Source organism: Phyllostomus hastatus, unplaced genomic scaffold (assembly GCF_019186645.2).
Source record: "Phyllostomus hastatus isolate PE091 unplaced genomic scaffold, TTU_PhHast_1.1 phas_scaffold_585, whole genome shotgun sequence".
Lineage (NCBI taxonomy): Eukaryota > Metazoa > Chordata > Mammalia > Chiroptera > Phyllostomidae > Phyllostomus > Phyllostomus hastatus.
Window position 1 is genome coordinate 23,913,321 of NW_025334037.1, and position 26,190 is coordinate 23,939,510.

General features: G+C 35.6%; 1 protein-coding gene and 1 pseudogene across 3 annotated transcripts in view; both read right to left on the minus strand.

Moving 5' to 3' along the window:
- The window catches only part of LRRC4C (leucine rich repeat containing 4C), a 647,198-nt gene that overhangs the window by 248,299 nt on the left and 372,709 nt on the right, over positions 1-26,190 (minus strand). The window lies entirely within an intron of this gene.
- Positions 16,936-17,918, minus strand: LOC123810206 (annotated as a pseudogene).

The following is a 26,190-nucleotide window of genomic DNA, read 5'->3' on the forward strand; positions in this document are numbered from 1 at the left end:
TATAGGGAGTTATCACAAGGCTAAAATATCCACTCTGATCTTATAGCTGACATGTTGAAAATCAAAACACATCAGCTCTTGCCATGAATAATCTCTGCTTAAACAGTAAAGCAAATCACCTTTGATTAGTATGGCTGGCATTAATTTAGACATCACACTTCTGTCAGTGTTTAGCTGTACGAGACAGTTACAGAAGCATCAAGTATGTCACTTTAAATAAAATGAGGAATTCAGCTGTATCTTGAGTGTTAAACTAAATTAACTGAATCCAAAATAGACTTCTGATCTGTTGATTCCCCAGCTCACAAGTTGTTTGTAATATTCTAAACTTCTATTTATCTCTTTAAGGCTAGATTCCCTGTGAACAGGAAACATGAAAAGAATCAGTTCTCACAACCTAAAATCTATCTAAACTACCTGATGTATATCCATGAATATAAAGAAACAGCTAATATTTGAAAGCACCTATTGTATGCTAGATGACCCATTAATTATGTTATTGACCTAAGGAGGTATTTGTTGAAGACCTACTACGTACAGTGCTCTACTGGGAGATAAAAATAAGCTATTTGTCTTTAACACAATTCCAATATTCAAGCAATTTGCTCAGTGCTCCCAAAATATCTGAGATTGAGTGCCCCAGACTGGGCTAGAGGACCAAGATTTAGTCTTTGTCTTGCAGAACTTAGACATGAGGAATGGAAAGCAAATATCAATAAGTATCCCACCACAGCCACAAGATACTTGAGTAAAATAAAAGCAGGTATAAAGGCCTGTCAGAGCAGAGAACAAAGTCCTTGGAGAGCATGCAGACTTGCTATAAGGAGCTAAGACAAAGAAAAGAAAAGAATGCAATGGAAAGGAGGAATCCAGTGTCCAACTATGGCAGCCCTCATAGTTTCTATGCATAATCGGTTCAGTAGGGGTGGGGATATTTCCAAGATAAAAGGAAACTTAAATTGTATAAATTATGTGAGTGTTTTAGTACCTTCCATACAATGTCTTACATATAATGCTAATTTTATTACAAATCATTTTAGATTGAAGTGGTGAATTCAATAATATTTTGCTTTAAAAAAATCCAAATTAGAAAAACAGAATGTTTTAAGAGACATTGAAGATTAATGAGGAAACTGAAATAAATGTTGACACATTAAAAATACACTTTGCTGTGATCCTACCACAAATCTTTCAGCACTGGTATTCTTTCGAATGAACAAACAGACAGAATCAAATCCAGGAAGAAAGAAACTATGTACTAATTATTTGGAGTAAAAGAAGACAGCAATGGTAAGAATAGCAGAGTATTTCAAAATATGTGAACACTGATTGTGACTCTCCAAAAATAACAAATAAGACCCAAAGAGTAACATCACAACCAAGGGAAAAGAGAATTGCAATGCTGATTCACATGACAGGATGCTACGGCCCTTTGATGAATTCTACTCTGTGTCACAAAGGATTGGAATTACATGAGCTCAGGGCTCAGCCTTCTATGCCCAAACCAAAGCTTCATGAACAAGAGATTTTATGGGATTTGATGAGGGATTTTCCAAGCAAACTGAAAGGAAACTAAAATTGTATGTTATTTCGGTACAGTTATAACACAGAAGGATCAAGATTCACACACAACTCTGAGGAAAGAGGAAAGACTGGATCAGCAACCTAATGTGAATTTGTATCGTACATTGTTCTGTAAAAGACAAGACCATGAAGAGCAGGAAAAGAATCAAGGTGGGGTAAGATGGAGAGACAGAAGAGATAAAAGGGAAGTAAGAAAAAAATTAATTATCTTGCATAGGTAGGGTTGTGAATATGTATGCAATGTATGGAATGACTGCAGTGAGGTGTTTGAGCACCCCATTGCTTCAGACTTACAGAAGTTTTGAGGACATAAAGACCCTGGAAGACAAAAATGTTAAAAACCAAGTCTTCTGTGCTCAGTTGCATCTCACTCTGCTAGAGGAAGAACACAGCTCTTGTTTATACACAGATAATGAATCTTCCTGGCAGAATAACCTTTTCTTCCTAAGGGAACAAGGCAAGCCATTGACCTTCAGTTAAGAGTTATCTACAAGGGCAAGGACAAATGAGTAATGTAGAGATGGCTAGGAGCTGAAGAGCTGGGAAAGTAGGATATAAATCTCTTTCTGAGACTTACATATTTGTGTTCCTCCATCATAGATAGATGCTTTTCTAAACAGTTTGTCAATAGCTGACTTTAGATCCCTGTTCAGTCCTTTTTTGATATTCTCAGATACAATAACCAACTGGACCAACCCACAAGGTGACCCCCTTTATCCACTCTGCTAACCTCGAACAACCCAAAAGGTAACTCTGTGATTTATGGCCCACCCTCTTGACTTTGTAACCAGGCAATACACAGCAGGAGGAGAATAGAAGAGACGCAGAGAAGAGACAGCAAAGGGAAGAGTGGGAATGGCAGAGGGAAATAATGATGTATTAGATTTTGGCAATCTTTCTAAGCTCTCAAAAGGGTTTTACTGTTACTCAAAGTCAGAGGAGTATGCACTACACAGAAAACTAGGATTTTGTGAAATGCAGTTTTATATTGTGTCTGTTGTTTTTTGTAATCTCTCATATATCTTGTTGGTCTCAATGATCACCTTAAGCCTTTATAAGCAATCCAACTCTTGGCCTTAAAAGACCCAGTGTTTGTTTTTTTGTTTGTTTTGTTTTGTTTTGTTTTGTTTGAGACTTAAAATGATTTTGTAGACATGAATAAAATCCACTATTATCTTTTAAAGAAAACAACCTCATGCTCTTCTTCAGTGATATGTTTAAGGTCAACATCCATATAGTCAGGGGATCCTTTTATTTAATTCAGATATCTTATACTCCAAGAGAGCCTTCCTCTGCATAGACATTTGGTGAGTATCATTTGACCTTGCTTATTTGAAATTACAAACATGAAGTCTGAGAGTAACCCTCAGCCCCTACTTTGTGACATTTTGTGCTACGGGGGACTGCTTAGTCACTCAGTTTCTTCTAGTAACTTCTGGGTACCTCATCTCTTCTGGGTACTAGTTCCCGTATCAGATACTTTCACATATATCGCCTATTCTAACTAGATGGCACAAATAAGAAGAACTGGAATTCAACATCAAAACCAAAATATCTGAATATATATCCAGCCTAACATCCTAGAAGAGCAGATGACAGGGAATCAAAGACCTGTTTAGGAGTTTCAACAGGTCACATAGATGTATATAATCTTGGAGATAGTGCTTAGTTGTTCCGAGGCTACGTTTTCTACAAATGAGATTCAAATCTATTTGTTTGAAATTTTCAATTGCTTAAGAGCTCTCTGATATTCTTATTAAAATGAATATTGCAGGGACCTATGCCTAGGCATTGTGCCCACTTGACCTTAGCGAGGGCCCAGGAATGTGGATCTTGTCTCATGTTCTGATGGAAGCAGCTCTTTGTTCACACACGGTCTACACAGCTGTCCTGAAGCACAGCCAAGTCCACAGAGGAGTTTCTCATCCTAACACACAAGAATTGCTCCTGATTCTGCTCTGATTTTTTTCTTGTTGATTAATACACTTCAAGGGCCTTCCTTTTAAAATTTCTGAATGATTTCATTGAGCACACTCGCTTTTATAAGTTCCTTCCCTATTCTCTTTATCATACACTGTACTCCTAACAAAATGTGATACTTCTACTCCTCTTATACATAATGACCCTTCCATTTTTATATTTATAATAAAGATTTGTTCATAGCTCTGCAACTATCATTATTCCTTCAGAAGGGTCCTATTAATTACTCAGATTAAAAGAGCAGAGATGTGTAAGGGATAGTGAGAGGGAGGAATTAGATAAATTCTATAAAGGCAAAAGTGCTGATTTATTTCAAAATATTTGAGAAGGTACAGACTATTTAATGGAGAAATACATGAGTAAAATTGGACATCTATTTTTTATATTACAGCTTGGTTCTACATAGGTGATTATCCTTTAGTTTAGTAAAAAGCAATACAAAAAAATTAAAGGAAAAAAGTGTCCCATAATTTTGTTAGTAAATCTTTCACTTGCCTTTTGACACATAATTTTAATAATCTGTATGCAAATGCATTCCAGTGACCTCAAGATCATTTATGGTTTGTCGAATATGCAAAAATAAAAAAGAAATATAAGGTTTCCTAGAGGGCCTTTCATTTGAGTTATGATGCATTTTAATGTTCTGAATAATACAAGTATTAATAAGATGCAGGTGTTTTTCATATATTGATACATATATTATGCATAGAATCAACACAAATATATTGGGAAAAAACTAACCAGAGCTTTACCATTCTGTAAATTCAACAGATAGTTAAAATCTGGAAAACATCTAAACCTTCCTAGGAATTTATTGGGTTTGCCAGTTAGATTAACTCAATCCCATGTACCATAAGATTCTGATATCCTGTGATTTATAACACAGATTAAGTGATTAGGATGATTTATCACCCTCTAACCAAACTCTGGAAACATTTTAAATAGATGGAATTTTGAAAGAGGTTTTATCTTCTAATTTCAATGTGACAGAGAGTGTTCATAATGTTTTGATGATGAGGTGGAGAAAAAATTTAACTTCAAGAAATGAATTCAGGAAATAGTGTAATTAAGCAAAACATATGGGATGATATAATATTATTGGCAGTCATCCTAGACATCAATTTTGAAGTTAAGTAAAAGTGAAAAAAAGTAAAAGAGCTCTGTGGTAACATGAAAAAAATAACTTTTTAAAAACTTAGACACTAATGAAATTTACAGCTCTGGGTAATAAAACCCTTTGCACCAATATCTTTATCTCTTTATAAATATTAAACAACATTTTAAATAAAATCTCCTTTGTCCCCTCTATCTTTTTTTGTTCAAGGACAACTGTTGACAAATGGGAAAGCGAGGAAGTAGTGGGAGGGTAAAATTCATGTTTCAGATCGGAAAGCTTCATTCATGAGGACAAAGGGCTGGGGATAATCCCTGATCCTCCACACTATAAAGCACAGTTGTGTCTGGCTGGACCAATGTCCAAATGACATCTGACAGCAGCAGGCTGAGAACAAGAAGCATGTGGACTGGGTAAGGAAAGGATAATAGCTTGACATGTCAGACAAGAGAGAAAGAATGTTAAAGAATTAAAATTAAAAATAAAATTTAAATACTAGTGTGGCAAGATATAAGGATTCTGTATATTTCTAGTGGGGAATAATGCAATTTTTCCAGAAGACCATTTTTTAATTTGTAGGAAGAGATCACTTATGTTACTATTTTTTTTCTTTTGGAAAATACAATGATGCAATAATTAAGATGCATGGGTAGATATAATTGTGAGAATGATTATCAAAAGGCTGCTGATAATAGGAAAAATAGAAATAGCCTGAATTTCCAAAAATATTATTTTTGAATAATTGTGGTGCTTTAATGCAATTATAGACCATGGGTTGATTGTAAGATGCTGTAGAAGCTTAGTTTTTCTTTAGAAAGACATTTATAATATCTTGGTAAATGGAGGAAAAAAGATAGTTTAACAATATAAAGAGTATATTACAATTCTATATAAAAGAAAAAATAATACTATGCATGAGAAAGTATTGAGAAGATGATAAGCCAAACTATGAATTCTCATTTTTATTACATTTATAGTGCATAGCATAAGCTGAAATAAAGTTACTTTTTTATTTGTCTATTATTTATTTCACCCATTAGAATATAAGCTCTGTGAGTTTAGAAACTATGTTTATTTGGGTCACCACTGTACTCCAGTGCCTTGGTGCAGTAAAACTAAGTGTTCAATAAAGTTTTGTTGTTGTATCATGTAAATGCTCACTAGACCTCTGTCGGGCAAGTGAATAAAAATAACAGTGTCATATCTAATAATAAACAGTTGTAGCTGTAATTATGGCTATTTTTGTGTTCTTATTTCTGATGGAGTCCATCCTCTGACTTATTACCTATAATAATGTAAGTATCACATGCCATGGAGAGAAGAGCATCAGCCAAGCCAAGGACCAGCTACAGAGGGCTTAACTGAACTTCAGCATGTGGGCCAACACTCAGCTGAAGGGAGATGACAAGCACATGAGTACTTGGCCCCAGACATCACATAATTAATATAAAATTTAATACATAAATGGTATTATAAAAATCAGGGTGATTTTAAAAATGGTTCAGTAATCAATCATCTCAACAAATCAACAACAATGTTGCCTTCATCTCTGTTGACATTGGTTGCGAACATTTCATGGATGCATAAAATATCAATTCCTAAGCAAATTCACTCTCTGAACAATTGCTTCTGAATATTTATTCTTACAGGTAACTCTCCAATTAGTATATAGGTTGAAAAATGTATTTTTTTATTTTAATTTTATTTTATTCATTGTTCAAGTACAGCTTTCTCCCCTTTACTCCGATTCCAGCCCACCCACCCAACCCTCCCCACTTCCCTCGAAAAATGTATTTTTCTTATTGAAATTACATCCTAACATACAGCCAAAGGAATGAAATTTCTGAAGGAGAACCATATACTAAATTGGAGGGTATTCAGAGAACAGTAGGCAGGAAGGGAAGGGGGTTAACAGAAACAAGCAACAATTTACATTACGAGCTACAAGGGTAATATCATATGCTAATGGCTATCTCTGTCCATTAATTTTTCACTGGTAATGAAACCTTCATGTCACAAAACTAATAGCTGGTGGACCTGGGGCACGGAGTCTATGCAACCACCAGAAAACACCCAGAAGGGGCATTTCATCTCTTCAAATGTACAACACACGGACATGCGGAAGACATTTCCGACTTCTAACAATATGTGGCTACTAAGGATACAATTAAGACTCGTGCTGGGAATCCCCAAAAACCTCCTTAAAGTTCATTGCAAGGAAACTATTAATAGCTGGAGATAATCTCCAGATGCACTGCATCCAATTTTTCCACATTTTTACAGAGAACAGCAAATGTACTGGGGTATCTCCCTCAGCAGGTGGAGAGGAAGCACTTAGAGAGAAAAATGAGATTTCCTGAGTGCCTTGTAATTGCCTTGGATGTAGGAGAGTACACGGCATGGAAAGCCACACCAAGCACCTAAGGTATGAGCAGAGGTTTCCCATCACTGGGTTGTTCCCAAAGCATTGGCTGCAGCATGGTCTAGTGCCAAGACTTCGAAATTCGAGTTAGAATAAAAGTTTCATTTTCTACAAATATTTCACAAATTGTCTAAATCCTTGTTTCCTCCCACCTTTGTGTTCCCAGAACTATTTTAAAATTGCATTTAAAGGGTGTGCGTGTGTGTAGCTACTCAGAGCAATTTTTAGACTTTATACTATAGTTTATCTGATCATGCAATTTCACCGGTAAAACCCTTCAATGTCTCCTCATGACTCTCTGGATAAAAGCCAATATCACTGTCACTTGGAATGTGTGCCCTGCCTACCTCAGCAGTTCCATCTATGGCATTCTTCCCTGTCCCCAGCACTAATGAACCTGCAGACATTCTGAATCTTCATGGCATGTTAAAATGTTTCATGCTTTCTTGCCATTATATGACGACTGGTGTAGCTTTAACTGCAAAGAGTAACCAGGTTTCCCCCACTTCTCAGGCAAACTCCTAGGACTTGGTTTGGATTCACTTTCTTCTAAAATCTTCACTGATGTCAAAATCTGGATTAGGAACTCTAATAGGGGTGTATATGTCTGTCCAACACTATAGTGGCTCAGATTTCTTAATTTCATTTTTTCCTATCCAAATGATTAATTCCAGGAGAATAGGTATGATGTCTATTTTTTTAATTGAATACATTTGACATGTAACATTGTGTAAGTTTAAGGTGTACAGCACATTATACTCAATGCATTTGTAGACTTATATAATTATCAATGTACGAGTAGTTACATTTATTACATTATGTAATTATAGAACAATATTATTACTATATTTATTATACTGTGCATTATCTCTATGTCTTATGTATTACTCGGTACATGTTTGTACCATCAAACTCCATCAATCTTATCCCCTTCCTCCCTCTCTTGGTAACCACCATTTTACTCTCTGCTTTTTACAGGTTTCACTTTTTTATATTTCACATAAAAGTGATATAATTTAGTTTCTGTATTTCCCTGTCTTTCCCTGTCTGACTTAGATCACTTAGCATGATGTGCTCAAGGTCCATCCATGGTGTCACAAAGGGGAAGATTACTTTTTAAATCTTATGCCTCCATTACTTAGCACAGAGTGCCTGCACATAGCAAGTGCTCAATAAATATTTGTTAAACGAACAACTGATCATTGCTTGTTTCAAGGCATGGATCAATGAATTCCCAGAAGTCTGAGTCTATATTTTCTCTTTCAGATGCATACTGTAGCACAGGAAACAATCCACATGGTGAGAAGGATTAGATTTATTTACTTAAAAAATTGTTGTTCTTGAAGTATTTCTCATATCCTGGCTTCAATATCCAGCCAATATCTCTTTCCCTCTCCCTTGCCCTCTCTTACTCTCTCCCTTTTCCTCCTTTTCCCCAGAACACACACACACACACACACACACACACACACACACAGTAAATTCTTATCTTACCACAAACATCTGTGTTTGCTTGGAAAACACAGCACAGACAGAGCATTTACCTGAAATGTTATATTGACAAAGCAGTCTGTCATCCTGTGTCTACTCCAAATTCCCTAATAGGCATGCAGGATGTGGTCCTTGGAGCCATGTGGCTGATTTTGGCTATCACTTACCTTTTGAGTACCTTTGCTAATTCTCTGTGTTGACTGAAGCAGTCAACATTTCATATTAGAGGTTCCAGTGGGTGTATCGTGTGTTGATTGCTTTCTGTCAATTCATTCTGGTTGCCCAGTAATGAAGTCAAAATGAAACTCCACAAATCAGTAGCTTATCAAATCTAAAGCAAGACAGAATCCCATTTCTTCTCACTGAGGAATACTCCACATGGTGTGTTTTACCCTCTATAGCCAGATGCACATGCACATTTTTTGGCAGGAAGAGAAAGCATAATGCAATGAATAGGGTGTAAAATATTCTTCAGTGTATGAGGAGTGCATGTGTCAATCCACAATCTGATAATTCATAAGAAACTACAGCCATTGTGTGTGGGTGTGTATTTCTTGTTGGATTGGATATCTGCATCTGTCTATATGGAATATGAATATATATATATATATATATATATATGAATGAAATATCACATTTCTTTAGAAATAAATAGTTCTATCTTTATGGCCCTCAGAGAGAAGAGGGTCTAAAGAAAACATAGAAAATGAAGAAGGAGGGGGAGAGTGAAGAAAACTCATGTAACTAAACAATAGATGATGGAGTTTTGGTGCCTACAGAACTTAAACTCTTGGGGTAAAACCTCAGACAAGCATTTGAGAAGAAGATACTGAACAATCATAAGGTCTGGTGTTCTTTTTTAATATTTAGTCCTGAAGGGATTTATTTTCTAAGACTCCACTGGGAAACTGGATTTCACTATGTGTTTACACTAAAGCCTCTTTTGCCTCTACTTGTCGATGTAATGAAATGTGGCGTTACATATACCATATGTTTGAAAAATATTTATTCTCGATGGTTAAATAACTAATGTTTTATAGGATAGTTTGTATTTGTTGTTTTAAAAAATGACTTATTTAAATCTTTTAACTATCCTGAAAATTTGGCCAGGCATATATATTTTATTTACATTTTAGAAGAGGAAACTGAGAGCCAGGACTACAGAGTTTGCTAATGAAAAAATTGAACTAGAACCTGTATCTTGTTACCCAGTTTAATATTCTAGGTATCAATTTTCCCGGAAGACACATAGGTTCACTTGGATGATTGTCAAATTTGGAGCATAAAGCCGTCTTCACTTTAACAAAATAGATAACAAAAGTCTGCTCACTTATTTATATGTATCCTTCACAGAACAATAATCAACCCAAGACCATTCCAAATGTGTCAGAAAGCTGATGTACACACAAGGAAGAAATGAAGGAACTAACATGCTTTCAAGGAACTATCATGGCCTAAGTTCAAGGTCAAAGAGAGGGAGGGGTTTGTCATAACAGCTGGTAGAAGGCACATAGGTGATAAGAAGGCCATTTCCACCATACCACATCACCTCCATTCTACTTACAATGGTCCTGACAGAAAGTATTTATGCAACTTCTTGCCTATTAAAGATAATTAATCTATCATTCTTTTGGGTGAAATATTACCCTAGCCCAGACTGATTTTTATGATGAAGTTGAACTTGGGTGTGAATTATAATTTGTATGGTCTTCTCACCATATATCTTAACCAGTATGCCTACATTTTCTTGTCCTCCTATAAAATGAGTGATTTTACTCTAGCTCTATATCCACATCATAGACTTTTATATAGTTCCTTGACCTGTGGTACACAGTGTAAGTTGAACAGTGATACCACATGTGTCTCCACAGTAGCTGATATCATAATTAGGCAGGGATTAAAATGCTCATGTTAGACAAACTAAGTTATCTAGTTAAATATTTATAGTTCAAGTTACTAGACAGGTCACAAATATAATCTAGACAACAATCATCTTTGGTATGACTGTGAGGAATAGTAAGGAACGTGTTTCAAAACTGTCATTTATGTAGGATTTTTTCAAGAATAAAAGGAATACAGAATAAGATTATTTTCTGACTAGTGCTGACACACTGGTTTCTATAAACAAATGAAAATCAACATAAAGACAAGGTGGGCCATCACAATTGGACAACCAGTGCCAGGTTGTGGAATCACAGATGAATAGAAGAGAAAAATCAAATAGAACAAAGACACGAACTACTCCAATTGTTTTATTTTCCTCTTTTATTTGAAAGAAAGCAGAGATGAGTGTCCAAGTTTCAAAATACTACCAGAAACAAAACACTAATCAATTAGTTTCCTATATCTTTGAGGGCAAAGGACATTGAGGCTAATGAAGGTCAGTCTCCAGGGATGCAGAAAATGAAATCCCAGGAAGTGCAGTGGTGCTCAAAATTGTATAGAATTGGTTCCCAGAAAGAAACTTTTACACTCCCTATCTCAAAATTTCAAGTGTAGTGAATTTTTTTCCACTGTACTGTGTGCATAGTTTCCTGTATCAGGTTAACAGATTCTTGTAATAATGGTCCTTGAGATTTTTATGGCTACTTCCCACACTGAGTGTGACCAAGTGCCTTGTGTTGCTCAATGAGACTAATGCATACAGGACACAGAAACTTGAAACTTGCTTGTGCATAGGGGCATTTTCATTTTTGTACATTTGGAATCTCCTGGACTCAAGGGAATAGGCCCAAGCTAATCTCCCAGGTGATGAAAAAAATTGAGGCAGAGATGTTCTTGCTACAGTCATCCCTAGAAACCTAGCCAATCCACAAATGGTCTAAAATGCCTGAGTCCAACTGAAATGTGCAAAAGAGGCTTAGCTGAGCTCTGCCCACACATTCATGAGTTAATGAAAGAGTTGGTATTTTAAGCCAGTAGATTTTGTGATGATCTCTAAAATAGTATAAAGTCTACAGATACAATCAGTGAATGGTAACATCCAACCCATTACAGACACCTTGACTCTTCACTCTCTCTCACCATTACCCTCCTCATTAAACTAAGCATCCAGCCCCTACTCTACTTCATAACTGACTTATTCTGACTCATAAATGTGCTGCTTCTTTCCTCATAATTTTGCTGCCTCTATCCCAGCCCATGATACAATTATCTCTTGCCTGATTTTTTTTTGTCACACAGTTTTCCATCTGGTAGTTTTCTCTTCATCCCTGTTAGCATCCATCTTCTACTCTATAGCCAAGAGTATGTCCTACAATTCCTATCTGACAATAATATCCCCTTGTTTAAATTATTAATGGCCTTCCATTGTCCTTAAAATACAAGTCAGACTTTATATCATGGTGAGACAAATACACTGCTGTTTTTCTTTTTAGTACAGAATCTGCCTTCCAAAATTTAAATTATGGCATTTGGTCCTCCCAACTGGAGATGACATCTTCCAAGATGTTCATGTGGTCAAGTTCTCAACAATGGAATGCATACAATTCCATGCCACTTCCTTAACAGGAAATTGTATGTTGTCTACTTCCTCTCTTGTGCCTGTAAGGGAAGCTAGATCAGTGGTGTAGGTGAGCTAAATTGGACCATATGATCATGTAGACAGTACCCTAGGGAATGAGCGAGCCACAAGAGGAAAGGGCCTTGGATCTCTGGATGATCTGGTAGAATGGAGCTGCCTAACCTCACTAGAACCCTTGCCTTTCTTGGTATGGTTACATGAAAGAGAAACAAGCTTCCATCTTATTTGAGATTCTGTATATGAGATCTGTTTTTAGGGTTTTCTAGTTTGTAGCCTACTTAATATGTACCACTTCCATGGATTACTGGAGTATGGCTCTGTCACTGTCTCAGTCTCTCTTTTTTCAAATCTCCTCTTTGCCCTCTGAAGCTATAATTATCTGCTATTTACTTCCTGGGATATCCCCCAGTGTTTTACCTGAATGCTTCTCTCAGTCAATGTTTTTCCATTTTCTTTCTCCCTCTTCATCAGACTAAATGCTACCCAGTCTTAAGCCTAAGCTTAGACTGTAGCTCTTCTATAAAGCCTTCTCTTCTTTCCCCCAACTCTGGGCTATTTTCCCCCTCATGTGTGACTATTATAGTCTGACTCATTCTATTATAGCACAAATCACTTGTTTTTGCATTAGTTTGTCTTTGACTAAATGATACATTTTGCAATTGCAAAAAACAATGTCTCTTTCATTCACTATCATATTTCCAAATGACATAATAATGTTTGGTAAGTATTGGCATTATATACAGGGTCAAGCAGAAGTAATGCTTGCTTGAGTGAAGTTGGTAGGGTAATAATAGTATGGGTGTAATAATTTATAGTTTTAATTTGAACATTTACTAACAATATCATATGAGCGTGATATTGTTATACTACAGAATTATATGCTTATGTATTATAATAAAATATTTTGTAATAAAAAGGGGTGTTATTTGTGCCAGACCCTATATATTAACTGAATAAAATAATGCAAAAGTTTTCCTTATGAAGAAATACTGGAAGAAAATATAGTTAAAATGAGTAGTAGTTATCTGGGCAGTGTGGCTATAAAAGATATTTTTACTTTGTTTATTTCAGTATTTTCCAAAGAATCTAGGTTATGCATATGTTACATTTATAATCACATAACACAATCTAACAAAGCACCTTTTCTAAAATATTATGAATTGGAACCAAATACTTCCAATTTTGATTTACATACAACCAGAGATACAAATGTTACCTATATAAGACATACTTCTGCCTATTACTTAGGACAACAATTACATGCCCAGACTAGCAACAAGAAATGTGAAATACCGTAATTGACCCATTTGAAGGTCTGTCTCCAGACAGATGCAGACAATCAATGTGAGCTGCTTCTCCCTCTTTCTAAGACAACTTTGTGTGTAACAAGAGATACACTGAGGATGATGAATGTGGACTCCATATATTCCCTTGGGGCTTGTTTGCCAAGGTTTATTTGTCCTGCTTTCCAGTTAAGTTTTCACAAAAGCTTTAAGGATTAAGATTGTTTTGTAACTGCCACTTTACTCTCTGGAGAAATTTTGAGAGAAACTTACCATCTCGTCTTTAAAAACATTTGCATAGGATTGATTTTTTAATTTAAAAAATATAAGTTGCCTTATGTCTTCTAGCCTCTAAAACAAAGTTGTAAGTGTGCAGTTCATGTGGATTTAAGAAAGCAGAGCATCTGCTGAAAATACTTGCTCCTCATACATGGGGCCAAGCATGTAGCTCATGTTTGATTTATTTGTCAGAACAAGAAGATACTCTACTTTTCACCTTTTTGACCTTGACATAAGATGAACTGATTGATTTGGTTGGTGTGTAGTCAGTTATGGATTTCTTACTGCTAAACTCATTGTTCAGGAAGGTAATGTTTCACTGCATGGAATCAAAGGAAATGTCCCTGAAAATCATCAGTTTAATGAGGACTGGTCATTCATTCTGATGAGTTTTTCTCATTGGAATGAGGACAAATGTAACAGACACATTAGACAGAGAAAAGATGAGGTAAGACAAAAGCAGAAATTAATTTAATCTTTTGCTCTAGCTTCAACTACTGACATCATTCAAACCTACAACAACAACATAAAATTAATAGCTTGACATACTTTTGTATTTGAAATACGGTCCTGCAATTTAAACCAATTCACATACAAATTCAATCAGTAAAAACTATCCATTAGTGATTGAGAACAATTTAGTAACCAAGGAAAGGTAAACTCAGTGTTATTGTACCACTCATTCTATTGTTATAACTCAGTTGAAGAACATAAGAGGAATTGACAAGGAGGATAAAAACATTGGGCATGTGCATCTTAAAATATTAATTATCAACTTATTTCCAATCACTGGTTACATGTTCAGATAAATTGCAGATCGTGTGTAATAGTACATGTACTAATAGGTAAAAGGAAGAATTATACCAATTTACTTCCAATAATCTAATTTCCTGTGTTAAAACCTTACCATATTCTATCACCAGAATGAAAAGAAATGCCATCAGCTTAATATCTTATGATCTCACCTTTAACAGGAACCTAATCAACAAAACAAACAAACAAGCAAAATATAACCTAAGACACTGAAATAGTGAACAGGCTGACCGTGGCCAGAGGAGAGAGGGGAGGGAATTTCAGGGGAAAAGGGGAAGGGTTTACAGGAACAAGTATAAAGGCCACAAGGACAAAAACTAGGGGGGGTTGGAAATGAGAGGGAGGTGGGGAGGGATGGGTGGGTGGGCTGGGATGGGAGTAATGGACAGAAAATGCACTTGAACAATGATTAAAATAAAATAAAAAAAATAAGAAGAAAAAAAGAAATGCCATCAATCATATCTATTTCTTATTAAAAGCTCTTTGATAAAGTGATAATTTTAATATAATAAACATTATTTCTGTGAGATATGTCAAAACCTGAGATCTTTTGTTTAATTTTTCTCCCAAAACATCTCAAGTAAAATCAAATTCACATATAACAAAACAAAAACCTGCATTTCAGGTTTGGAAATGAGTTATTAAGCATTTGATTAAATTAGACATTTAGTGTCTAATTTTCTTCTACAGAATCTTTTTCTAGAAATTTCCCTACGTTTAAACACTTCCAATATTAGGAAATCTGCTATTTTTAGGAGCATTTCATTTTATTCTTGGCCAATTTTATTGTTCCTTTTTATCAAGTTGTAAAGTTATTTACATGTCATTTCACTTGAAACTTCTAAGGTGGGGAGGTCTCTATGACTGAGCTATTGATATCACAATTTCCAGATGATGATACAGATTAAATTGTTTTCTTAAAGACCAATGTTAATAAATGCAGAGGAAGGTATAGAACAGTAGTTGGCAAATTAACCTGTGGCACATGAGCAGCCTGTTTTTATATGCCAAAGAATAGCTTTTGCATTACATTGTTAAGAACAAATCAAAAGAAAAAAATATTTTGTGATACATGAAAACTATTGGCATTTAAATTTATGTTGATAAATCAGGTTGTATTGGACTACAATAACATTAATTTCTTCACATTTTGCCTGGGGCTCCTCTCACACTAGTATGATAGAATTGAGTAGTTCAAAATATTTAATATTAGCTCTTTACAGAAACAGGTGCTGAACCCGAGTCTAGAAAAATGTCCACTAGAAACATAATGTAAGGTGCATATGTATATTAAAAATGTTAGCAACCACATTAAAAACTACAGAAACAGGTAAAATTAATTTTAATAATTTATTTAGACCAAAATGCCTGAAATATTATCTCAACATATAATTGATACAAAGATTATAAGAGCAATAGTTGACATTCTTTTTTTCCACATTAGCTCTTTAAAATTTAGTGTGTGTTTTATAGCTTTAGTTCCTCTCCATAAATGACTAGCCATATTTCAAGTACTTAGTAACCACCTCTGACTGGTCACTGCCACACTGAGCACTGCAGGTATAGATGATAAATCTCGTGTTCAGTCAGATCTTCAGCTACTAACAGCATGTTTACATTTAATTGAGTTCATGCTTTCTGTCCTGTTCCTTTGTTTTCCCCCTCTCCTGCTGGGTAAAGTTCTGAGTCAAGGGTGGTGGACTAGCTTTGGGGGTCTTGGCTATCAGGATATAGAAATGAGGCACTTTGCAGTGTGGATATTGTTCATGGTATTGGTGACAAAATCCCAAAAGTGCCCTTGCTCATTTCTACCCACGTTAAAGTTCTAAATTCTGAATTGAATCCAGTCATCTAGGTGTTGTTTCTCCATTGCAGAGAAGAAATGTTACCTCTTTTGCGCTAGAGATAATTTGGGTGTTAATGTAATCTAAGCCCAATTAGCTTTTTTGGCAGCTACAGCTCATCATTGATTCTTATTATACCCAAGGGAAAATGTTACCTCTATATCTTTTTTAAAGTGTTGCAATTAAAGCCACATAAGTCTGTCTTGCACTTAAGTGGGGCTTCTCTTTTCCTTTCGTACTTGTGTGATGTGATTTGGCTCTGCTCGCATTGAACACTGATGGTGGACAAATAGATTTACATTCTCCTGCTACAAAAAACCAATGTCCCTATTCCAATTTTAAAGAGAAAAAAAGAATTATTAATTATATTGACTTAAGTTTATATTATTTTTGTTATATATTTTTTTCTGAATTATTATGGTTAAAACACCATGATCATAAAAGGTAATAAAACATGTAGCAAAATTGTTACTAGAAGAACTCAAAAAAAAAATCAGTTAGCCCTTCTTAGTTCAAGCATTGTTTTTTATAAAAAAAATTATAGCTTTATAATTTTCTGTTACTTCTTAATCCATGTAAAAAAACTTCACAATACTATAGTTTCAGGCAGCATCTTTGTTATTTTCTTTGGCTTCTACTTCTTTAGGCAACAATGGCTCAATCTTTAGTAATAAACCTTCACTTACCAAACTACCAAGGACATCTCATACCACGAGGGGTCCCAAATCCAGCGGTCTGTGCCTACAAACTTCGTTCATAACAGCTTGCAGATTGGCAGCTATCTCGTCACTTGACATATTCAGTGTTGGTATTTTGATCTTGAGAAAGTTCTCCCTTTCTTCTCCTTAATTTCATGCCCAGTTTTAAATAACTCAAGCATTTTGGGGATGTCACAGTCAATGGAATTTAGAGTAAGCTTTGGAAATCTTTCCTTCAGTTTCTTTTTTAAAGGATTAAGCTCGGGCATTATTTCTGGAATGGCTACATAAAAATCTGATTGAATTTCATCATCTGAAATCTTCTGAATGAGATTAGTTCCTCCCTCAAACACAGCTCCATTTTCTTCTGCTATTTTAATCCCTGATGCACTCCCTGCAAATACAGCAACTTTAGTGATTTCTGAAATGAATGGGTCTGGCAACCTGAGAACACTGGCAAATGGCTCCACATTTTTCTGCTTCCTTAGTGCCATATCCAGTGTCAAATCAAGATAAACACCTTGTGCTGGATTCATAAAGTCCAATATTTAAAAAAAATTTAAGTAAATGAATAGCTTTCTCCATTTCTTATATCTGCCTTGGGTTTAAGCGTTTTAAAATAGATATCACCCTTGGGTTCATCTTCTATAAAGGGATATGACTTTATTTTTTCTATCTCATCTTTGTTTTCACTTGATGCTTTTTCTTTGGTACCTATTTTATTTGTTTGTTTTATTTTCAGACTTCTTAGCAGCAGCAGCAGAATGTCTGTGGGGCACCTGAATGCATGCAGAACCAGGATGAAGAGGTGTCTGATAAGCCATCTTGGGAAGGATACACTTTCGATGTATCACGGCTCTACCAAAGCATTTTACGGCCGCCACCATGTTGAACATTCTGGATTGTCAAGCACTGGTTTTTGTGAGCTTGTTCTTACAGAACTGTGATTTTACAGTATGTTTAATTTGCACAGTAATGTTTTAAAGTAGAACATTTGTTCCCAGATTTTTAGAACTAAACACATCAAAATGTATGTCATAAAAAAATTTCATTTGGTTGTCTCAGATAACACCACATTTCCATGTGCTACAGTATCTAAGAATGTTGATGATCCACTGTTCTGGAATATACATCCTTCTTTTTCAATATTATATTATTCTCCATTTCCTTCCTGTTTTCACAATCAAAACCAGAGTACTATGGGGGCAGTGTAGCATCTATAACTTGAATATAAAAAGTATCCAAATCAGTTCCTATTTTCACCATCTCAAAGCATAAGATGGTTTAAGATGTTAACTGCTGCAGGGTCTAAAAAATAATAGTTTGATTATTATAACCATGGTTCTAAAACAATGGTTATATGTTACTTCTCAATAAACTTAAGTACTTTCATATTTCTCCAGTATAGCACAGACTATGAGGAAATTCAGTGAAAATAAAAACTGAAAATACTAATATTACAAGAATAGTTAATATTTTTATGGGCTTACTACATGATATATGTTGTGCAAAGATTTCATTTATAACCTAACAGCCACAGCAACCCTGTGAGGTCACATTCAATATTGTTCCCATTACTGAAGTAGAGTAACTTTATCAAGATTGAAATGAACAAGAATTCTCATTTCTTCAAATAAATGTGTTTTGGTTATCCACTGAGGAACAATTGATAAAAATTAAGTTTTGCAAAGATGATCTATTTACTTTTAAAGAATATTTTAGTGAAAATTCTAGCTTTCCTTCTAAAACTCTAACAAAAACTACTGTTACCTATGCTGCGTATTTTCCAAAATAAGTCATAATTTCAACTTGAAAAAATATCTCTGCAAAGACAGAATAGAAGTGATAACAATGGCACATCATAAAGTGTGTTATCAACAGTGACGTTTTTGTAAGGAATAGAAATCACAAAAGGATGTCACGCTCAGACTTGTATGATTTTATTGAGCACAGAATAATCAACTCCCCTGTTGAAATTTCTTCTTCCCTGGTTTTCCTCATTTTTGAATAACATTTTTGTCTTTGCATTGACATGGGCTCAAAAAAACCTCTCAAAAGCTATCCCTTCTTTTCTCCCTACATGGAATAATTTATCAAGTCTTTTAATAATCAAAAAGTACATTTCTTCTTTTTTCAAAAAATTTTACCTCCACCAACATAACACAAGCCCTTGTTTCACCTTTCCTATTGCAATTGTCTACAGGTAGAGGTCCTTGACTTAGCCTTCTTTTTCCTGATTCACCTTGGATATTTCTGCAAAGTTATTTTTTCTGCACAGTTATCCACCATAGTTAAAAATATTTTTTCTGGAGTCAAGTTACCAGGGCTCAAATGCTGGCTCCACCATCAATTCACCCTGATTCTGGGCTAGTCACTGAAACACTAGGCCACAGGTTCCTTACTTCAACATGGGAATAATACTGCCTATGTCATTAGGTTCTTCTGAAGACCATATAAAATAGATTATACACAGTGGTTAAAGTAGTGCCCAGAACAAAAATTATTAGCTATCTTCAAAAAGAAAAGCTCAAAGGGTTTTAAGTTTCTAAATCTGGCATTTAAGACCCCCCATAAGTGGTTCTAATCCATTTTTGTAATCCCACCTTTTCACGATTCTAACTCAACTCAACGTCTATTTAGCTAGAACACCTCTATACAATAAAGAGGATTAAAAAGCCAGACATTGTACTCATCTCTAACGAGCTTGAAATCTGGTAAGACTAACAGAATTATAAATAAATTACCGTGTTAGAGCACACCAGTGCCAAGCTGTGGTCCATAGCAGGAGTGACATGTTCTTTTGAAAAGGTATATTGGGGAGAAGTACAGAAAGCTGCCTTGAGAAGGTGATATTTGGACTAAGCCTCCTCATACATGAGGACTTCACCAGACCAGGCCATTTCACGGAAAGGAGTGTAGGACACACGCAGCATCCACCCACGCTGTACCTAGCCACATAGGACCGTATTCCATACTTGCCCAGTCTTTCCTTCCTCAAGTCTTCTTTTATCCTCTCTGCTTAGAATTCTCATTTCTCCCTCATCTTCAACACATATGAATCTTCTTCATCTCCTAAGACCTACTTTGCACATGATCTGCCCCAGGAAGCCTTGATTTCACTCATTGGAAATATTTTTTACTTCTCATTGCCATGGCATATTAACTAAATCTTCCTGTAGTGTTTCATATATTCTCCATCCAAAAATGATATTTATACACTATAAGTATCTTAAAATCAAGAGCTAGCTAAGATTTATCTTTGTACTTCTTATAACCCTGGACAATCTCTATTAAATACACAGAAGATATTTGTGAGGTTAAATGAATATTATTTTAAAGCCAGGGGGACTCATGGTGGAAAAGTTACTATTCAAGTCACTGATCCTGACTATAAGTTCCCTGAGGAGAGGAATTATGTTAGCCTTATTCATCACTATAGTCTTGCTATAATGTGCCCCAAATACCTTTGAATCCATATCAGATCATACCAGTGGCAGAAGTATTGACCAAAATCCAGTCTCAAATCTAAGAATTATATATATTTCTCACCATATGGTGTTAAATTTCTGTACTATATAAATATTGGATCTAAATTTATTCATTCATTTGACTTTTATAGATGATTATATACCAACATTTTATATAGTATATGTCTATTCTTTTATGGCTAAAAAATAATGAAAGGGTAATTGTGCTTAAAATAGTCTCCATTTAAAGTTTATGGAAATTCTAGACTTACATAATTAGATGGATTTTTTTAATCATGTAAAAGAAAGGAAGCACAATCACAGGGGACCAGAGGATTGTCACTTACAAGAGTAACTTCTGCAAAGAAGGCCAGAATGTGAAATTATAGATTTTGTGGAACACAATAGATGGCTAAAAAAATAACTCAGCAGTTTTGTTTATTTGAATTGTGTGCCCAAATCTACTTTCATTAGCTAGAGTGCTGCAGGACCCAGCAGTTCAGGGAGAGAATCATTTCCAGTAGCTTACAGAGATAATGATAAACCATCTTAAAGTCTGGATTTATTAGAAATGATTGAAATGCATTATAGAGCAGCAGTAATGGTTGGTTTACCAACCAGTGGGGTGGAATTAAAAATGCATTAAAATTTATACAAAAGAAAGCAAATAGCAGTGAGTCACTATTGGTTTTGACATAGTTAAATGAAATTTTATTTCACTTTGGGCAGATACTAAAATAAAACCTGTGAAAGCAGAAGAAACATTCCCTTTTGGAAACTCAGCAATGTGAAAATCTATTATTAATGAAATGGGCAGCTTCTTTTGTATGCATGGGAGTGGAGTATTCGTTAAAGCATGTGGGTATGCACACACGTATGCACACAGGAAAAAGGAGGAATTTCATTTTACAATGGGTAGTAATAGCATGGATTCTTTTTTTAGCTAAGGTTTGATCAAGCAGAGCATACAAAATTAGAAAGTGAAACCTAACCCAAGGAGGAGAGGAAGACACAGTTTCAAGTCATTCTTTGAAACCTGGTCATGAAGATTTCAGATTACTGGTCTTCCTATCAATGTATTTCATTTATCTATTCATGTACTTGAAAATGTTTACTGAGTGAGAAATCTTAAAATCATTGTCCTCATGCATTTAATGGCTTGGCATATGTTAAATAATTTCATGACTAATATCACAGATGCTATAAGGAATTCGGTTTAAAAGCACAGGATGCTGTCAGCAGGCCTAGCTTCATAGGCACAGGATCTGAGAAGTCTCATGAAAACTCATTCTCAGTAAGGCCTCTGTCTTCCTCTAATGCTCTCCCATTACTGTCTTGAAATTCTTGATAATTTTATGTTTGAAACTGTGAGTTGTAATTAAGTGCAATATAATGGACCATGTGCAAGAGCCAAGGAGATAGCACAATATGAGCATCACAATTCCTGGTTGCCCCAATTCTGGTGGCCTCATGATAGGTGGGAGTTCAGTGATACTTAGGGATTATAAGTATGTTCCATCTAAGAACGAGTATGCAAGCATACCAACAACCCCCAAAGGCAACACTTTCTTTTCTACCCAGAACTTTGAATGCAGAATGAGGCTAAAGATACTGAAACAAACCTGAGCAACCAAGAAAGCCAACACATCCTTTCTTACTCCTGCACTTCTCTGTATTACCCAGTCACCTATGCTAAATACAATGGCTTTGAAGCTGAAGATAAGGGAACCCAAAGTCCCTTTTCCTTTCAGTCCTTCTTTATCCATCACTAAGCTGAAAGTACAGAACATGGTGGAAGGTACACAGATCAAGAATTGAAATAAAAACATCTAAATTTGTCTTTTTGTAACAGTTCCACTGTTCTGGCAAGAAGGAAATACCCATGCATGTAAGAGCTACAATCAAGAATCACATAATTTCTATTTTTGTCTGCATGCTAAACTCATCTTTGGAATTAAATCTGGCATTTTATGCTACAAAGATAATTATTAAAATGTAATAAACTTTCATTCTATAATTTATATAATTAATGCTAATAATTAAAATAAAACTTATTTACTTAGAGTATAACATAATTAATAAAAACACTCTGACAAGTCAAGAGAGGCAGAAAAAGAAGGTAAAATCTTTGTAATCTAGTACCTTTAATGATGCTTTTGTTTTGATTTTTGAATAAGGGTTTCCATAGTTTGATTTTGTGCCTGACTCCACAAATCATGTAAATGTACCTGCTGTAAGATTTTATTAAGAAGATCTGACTGAGCTTGGGTAGTTAGGTGAGGACTTCTTGCCAATTGATAATTAAAGTCACAGAAAAAATGAGAATGAATGAAGCAGGTAATAAAGGCAGCTAGGAGGGGTAGGTGGGGGATGGGTGGGATGGATATTCAGCCATGGGGTCAGTTACAAAGACACTAAAGAGAGGAGTTTGGGGTGCTTGTGGAACAGAAATAAAGCATGATGGGAAGTTAATAACCAGGAAAGGAATTGCATGGGGCAGAGCTTACATTTGCACCATGATGCATCTGTTAGAAGAGAAAAATGATAGGGTTGAAATGAAAGTAACTGATAGAATTGATTATAACAAAAGTCATCCTAGGTCACGTTATTATTTTGTGTCTGCTACTCTGCTCAGTGACTTACTGACATTGCTTTTGTGACTCTCCAGCAACAAATTAAAGTGCAATGTGCTCACTTTGTTATTTAGACAAGGAAATATGAGGCTCAGATAGATTAGGAAATTTGTCCCAGGTCATAAAGCCAGTGACTGACAGAGCCATTGATAAAACACTATTTCTGAACATAAAGTAGAATGCAAGCTCCAGGAGGGAAGGGACATGATCTGTCTTTGTGCACCTGATTCTTGGCACACAGATCAATGACGATCATAAAATAAACTATCAGCATTTGTTAAGTGAAAGAATAAATGACTTGGATGAGTCTCACTTGAAAAAATTCCTGTGTCTTCATGCCTTCACATGGATTTTGAAGTATATAGATAGGATTTTTGTTTACTTTGGGAGCAAGTAATGTTTTTTCATGAACTATAAAAAGTAAAAAAGGAAAAGAAGGTGGTTTAGTTGAAAGACAAAAGACAGAAAAGCAGGGTATAGACTTTGCCTTTATTAGCTATACTACCTTGGGCAAGTCACTTCTCTTCAGTTCTCAGCTTTTTCATTGCAATAGAACAGGGGATGTGTGAGGTTCTTTCCAGTTCTCACACATTATGGTTTTATTATTCTGTAAATTGTTTGGCAATAATAGAACTTGATGCATGAAGTTTCTCTTTCACATAGAGAGGAAACACACAATCTGACACATAAAATCCTGATGCACCAAACTCCTCAAACAAGTTCTCTCCATTATTCACTCACTCACTCATTCATTCATTGAATCATTAATTCATTATTTTAGTGAGCCTTTCTAAATGGTGTACAATATGCCTGTAAGGATCCTCCTACTGAAATGATGAAATGGAGAATGATCTCTATCTCTGAAAGAAGGAAGACCTTGAGGCAGTAAACCATGGGTTATAGTTAGTCTGCTACTTAAAGATAGTAAATATCAAGTCTATTTATGCTTTCAATCATGGCTCAGTGGTATCAGCCCCACTCAAAAAAAAGAAACAAAAACAAAAACACATGGACTGATTCTGGCCAAGACAGAGGTGTAGGTAGATACATTTTACCTCCTCACACTACCAAAAGAAGGACAATAACAAAATTAAAAAAACAACAACCAGAACTACCAGAAAATTGAACTATATAGAAATCTGACAACTGAGGAGCTAAAGAAGAAATATTTATCCAGATGAGTAGGAGGGGTGGAACTGGGCAGCCAGGGCAGAGAAGACATATGACAAGGCTGGTGGACTGGGAAGTTCCACATTCCCATGCATATAAACTGGGAGGAACAACTGGGGAGAAAGAAAGACTGTGAAACCCAGGGTTCCAGCACAGAGAAATAAAGCCTCAAAACCTCTGGCTGTAAAAATCTGTGGGGGGTGAGGTAATGGGAGAAACTCCCAGACTCACAAGAAAGTTTGTTGGAGAGACCCACAGGGTCCTAGAATACACACAAGCCCACCCACCTGGGAATCAGCACCAGAAGGGTCCAAGTTGCTTATTGGGTAATGTGGAAGTGACTGAAAGCTGGTTGAGAGCCGAGCAAGTGACATTGTTCCCTTTTGTAACCCTCCCCCACATACACTGCCACAACAAAGTGATGTGCGTTCCCACAACCTGATGAATACCTAAGGCTCTGCCCCTTACAGCTTAACAGGAGCATTGAAACAAAAAAATATGGCCAAAATGAAAGGACAGATCAAAGCTCTGGGAAAAATACAACTAAGTGATAAAGAGACAGATAACTTATCAGATGCAGAGCTCAAAACACTGGTAATCAAGATGCTCACAGAAATGGCTGAGTATGGTTGCAAAATAGAGGAAGAAGTGAAGGCTATGCAAAGTAAAATAAAGAAAAATATGAAGGGAGCCAACCATGAAGGGAGAGAAAACAGGACTCAAATCAATGATTTGGAACAGAAGAAAGAAGTAAACATCCCACCAGAACAGAATGAAGACACAAGAATTCCAAAAAAAAAAAAAAAATGAGGATAGGCTTAGGAACCTCTGGAGAACTTTAAAGTTTCCAATATCCAAATCATAGGGGTGCCAGAAGGAGAAGAAAAAGAGCAAGAAATCAAAAGCTTATTTGAAAAAATAATGAAGGAGAACTTCCCCAATCGGGCAAAGGAAATAGACTTCCAGGAAGTTCAGGAAGCTCAGAGAGTCCTCAAGAAATTACACACCAGGGCACATCATAATTACATTATCCAAGGTTAAACATTAGGAGAGAATTTTCAAAGCAGCAAGAGAAATGGAGACAGTTACCTACAAAGGAGTTCCCATAAGACTCTCAAAAGAAACCTTTCAGGCAAGAAGGGGCTGGAAAGAAGTATTTGAAGTCATGAAAGGCAAGGACCTATATCCAAAATCACTCTATCCAGCAAAGCTATAATTTAGAATAGGAGGGCACATAAAGTACTTCCCATAAAGTGAAGTTAAAGGAGTTCATCATCATCAAACCCTTATTATATGAATTGTTAAAGAGACTTATCTAAAAAAAAAGAAGATGGTCAAAAGTATGAATAATAAAATGATAGCAAACCCAACTATCAACAACTGAATCTAAAAACAAAAACAAAAACAAACTAAGCAAACAATTAGAACAGGAACAGAATCACAGAAATGGAGATCATATGGGGGGTTATCAGTGGGCAGGGGGAGGAGTAGAATAGGAGATAAGGTACATGGAATAAAAATCATAAATGGTAGGTGTAAAATAGACAGGAGGAGGTTAAGAATAGTATAGGGAATGGAGAAGCCAAAGAACTTAAATGTATGACCCATGGACATGAACTAAGTGGGGGTGTGAAGCTGGTGGGAGGAGTTGCAGGGCAGAGGGGAATAAAGAGGAGAGAGAATAGGACAACTATAATAGCATAATCAATAAAATATATTCAAAAATCATGACTCAGGTATCAAACAGAGCCAATGCTACCATAATGAAGAGTAATAAGGCCAATATTCTTCAGAACAAATTCTGATATGTGACTCATTTGACTAGTTTCCCCACTTTGACTTTCCCTTGGCAAAGAAACAAAGACAGACAGCTGTAGAACTTCCTACAC